This window comes from Thermobia domestica, chromosome 11, assembly GCF_964235325.1.
Source record: "Thermobia domestica chromosome 11, izTheDome1.hap1.1, whole genome shotgun sequence".
NCBI classification, from domain to species: domain Eukaryota; kingdom Metazoa; phylum Arthropoda; class Insecta; order Zygentoma; family Lepismatidae; genus Thermobia; species Thermobia domestica.
This window is the reverse complement of record NC_137464.1, coordinates 237,593,624-237,596,972: the sequence shown is the minus strand read 5'-3', so window position 1 is coordinate 237,596,972 and position 3,349 is coordinate 237,593,624. Positions and strand designations below refer to the sequence as shown.

The 3,349-nt window shown below is 36.1% G+C and overlaps 1 long non-coding RNA gene across 1 annotated transcript; it reads right to left on the bottom strand.

Moving 5' to 3' along the window:
- Window positions 1-813: 813 nt before the first annotated feature.
- Window positions 814-2,758, bottom strand: LOC145663783 (uncharacterized). Its single transcript, XR_014127268.1, has 3 exons — window positions 2,724-2,758; window positions 1,490-1,626; window positions 814-881 (listed from the first exon to the last, which is right to left on the bottom strand). It is a non-coding gene; the product is annotated as an uncharacterized LOC145663783 (long non-coding RNA).
- Between the last annotated feature and the right edge of the window lie 591 nt (window positions 2,759-3,349).

Genomic DNA, 3,349 nt, shown 5'->3' with positions numbered 1-3,349 from the left:
TTTGATCAACGCCTAATGCTGCTGCAAGTTGTTCCTGCGTTTGACACGAATCCTGCTCGAGCAATGCTGTCAATTCTTCGTCTTGAAATTTTTTTGGCTGTCCAGCTCGCTCTTGGTCTGCCAAGCCGAAATCACCATTTCTAAACCGTGCAAACCACTTCTGACATGTTCGCTCAGCTAGAGCATGGTCACCATACACTTCCACCAAAATACGATGACGTTCAGTCGCACTTTTCTGCATGTTAAAGTAATGCAGCAGGACACCCCGCAAAAACACTTTATCAGGCACAAATTGCGCCATGTTCACTTAACTACAAACTGGTGTTGTTGACGCTTTAATCTACTGCCCTATACTACGAACGATACGCGATGACAGGGGTTTGCAACACATGTGTGGATACACGAACCTGTGGGACGCTCCGTTCGTTGCGCCATCTCTTGTCCACCCGCACGAATTAATTCCTAGACCAAATACATCAGTGGAAAGGTACTTCCATTGCCGTTCAAATACGCCATGCGTCATCTCTCTAAAGTACATACAGGATGAGTAATAAAATTTTGTCCTGAACAAATTAGTATATTTACCAACCTGTAACTATCAGACCGTTGAAAATTGAACATATTCTTATGGGATCATTTTTGCTTAGAAGTACATCAGCTATTATCTCCAAAAGTTGTCAGTATGGTTTCCGAACACTCTTCAAAGAATCATAAAACACTCCACGACTTTTAATTTTTTTCCAGTGAACGCAAAGAAAAACGAAGAAATAGCAATATACAATAATTCCCTCACCTAACTGAATTTTACACAAATCTTGTTTTCAGCCGGAAACAATCGTACAATCGCCTCACTTATTGAAATGAATGACTGTCTACTGATCCTGTAAGACAGAAAATGAAATTTCACAAAGCAATTCCCATAGAAGCTTGAATAAATATTAAGAGACGACGCTCCATTGGGGAGGAAAAAAAACACTTGTTTATAAATTTTGTAACACTGGCACTAAAGAAAGAAGTGAATGTTTAGTTTCATTAAGTCAGGCAAATAAACGAACTGTAATATTTAATACAACTCAACGTGTTCCAAGTTACTGCAAACAGCTATTAATAAATCCAAAGGGTGCTATGCAGTCATCAGAACACTTTCAAATTCCAACTGATCCATATTGTTGTGTACCACAATGAGCAACTAACGAATTAATGCGTTTGAACTTTTGCTTTGATAATTTCAATGCATTTTGAGACCAAATGAATCCTAAAAACACAACTACAAACATAGTTGTAATATAGATCATAAGTGAAAAATACTGTCACGGTGATAAACGCAATCAATACCGTCGAATATGTGCCATGTGAAAACGAGATTCTACTCGGAATTCTTAGTGAAAACGATAAATGTATAGGACAGCAATTACTTAATATTTAAGACTATTGCATATACATTATCTTTAACATACGATACCACAAAATTTAACGAAACGATCTGTACCTTTTATCTGCGCCAATATATCGAATGATGACATCTGTTAATAAACTGCGAGCTCTGCTATTAAGATGTCCCAAATTCTTGTGCGTAGATAATACTTCTTTTCCTTGCAGTGAACTATTCAGAATCTTCTGCAAGTCCTAGAACAAGGTACTTGTGATCATAGAATTTGAAATAAAACAAAACTTAAACAACAAAAGCAAAACTATAAAATAATTTGATATCACTTATGTTAAGATCACATAAACGTGAATACGTATAACCAGACGAATTTTATTTCAAAAATTTACAAAAAGAAATTCTTGTTTTCTACAAAAAACAAAAACTAGCATGAGCATGTATGTGTAAAAGTACACATATGTCCCAAATTTTGTCGAATGGGTGCAGTATTTTTTTTTTTTTTTTTTTTTTTTTTTGCTATCTCTGGTGATTACCTGAAAAAGAATTTCATTTTCAACGCATCACAACTTTGACAATTTTTCACATGGAAACTTTATTTTGATGGCACTTGCAATCTTTTCTACCAGAAAACTAATGTTTTAAATTTCGTTCATATCTGTTTCGTAGTTTTCATAAACGAACAACGCCGAAATGCCAATTTTTGTATTCTAGAAGCGTAAGCACTAGTCGATCTACTTTTTTAAAGCCTTGCTTGCAGGGCGACCGTCCTGCCTGATAACGTTGAGTTGATTTTTAGTTTAGCGTCCCTTTCAGCAGCGAGGCTATATGAGACGTGGACCTACTGATTAACGTGGAATCCGAACCACATGAGCTCCCGCTGGAAATCGAACCCGGGTCCCCCACGCCATGCCTGATAACGTACACGTAGAAGAGTTTAATAACAGTCCAAGAGCCGATTTGAATGAATGTGGTATCAAATGAATACATTAAATAAGATTATAAAGAATATGAGTTATGTTTACATTGAGTTCGTCCTACCAAACACATGCTCACTCTTGCTGTCATAAAAGAGTGTGACTAACTGATTATTAAGATCTGGAAAATTAAACTTTAAATCTAGTAACGGTTACACAAGCTGTACCAACATACTTATATTTACGTAAATCTTCTATGGAAATACGAAGAATAGGTACTCTCTTTGAGGATAAACGGACACTTACAATCAGTTTTATTTGTCTATTTCATCTTTGGATGTGAATTTTCATCAATTTCATGGGCTCTTTACGTGAAATACAAGGTAATTTTACACCAGGAACAATGTGTTGTGAAAACTTACGAATTCCTCTTTTGCTGCACTTTCCTTCACTTGGGGGTTTCCATCAACGGGCTATTTTTGCAGATATCTACATCTGTGGATGTATTTCTTGATCCTGCCGAACCACATACTACATCAACTGGAATACACAATAAATAAATAAATAAAATAATGCTGTAAGAATTTTATATTAACCTATCCTTATTCTCTCTCTCAAATAAATTAATTGAAGTACCTTCATTACACGTAAAAGCAATCACTCTAAGCAAACAGAAATGCATGCTGGCGTTAGGACTTCACACTTTGACATATTTTCTTTTACAAATCACAACCAGGAGCGGACCGTATATACCCGTGTAACAGCTGCGTTTAAGTAATACTTGCACCCACGCTTTAAAAGTGAATTGAAACAAAAGTGGCCTGCTCGGACTGCCATTCTGATGGAGGTTTTCCTTAGTCGTACCACGGTAATGGAAGCAAGAACTAAAATATTTCCAGGTCACTACACCTCTTTCCCAGTCAGAGGGCCATAAATAAAATTCAAGGGAACTCACATAATGTCTACATCCGAAAAACGATAATTTTCTCTACTGGAATATATAATTAAAAGTTTAAAATCATAAAATATGAATTCGCAACTTACCACT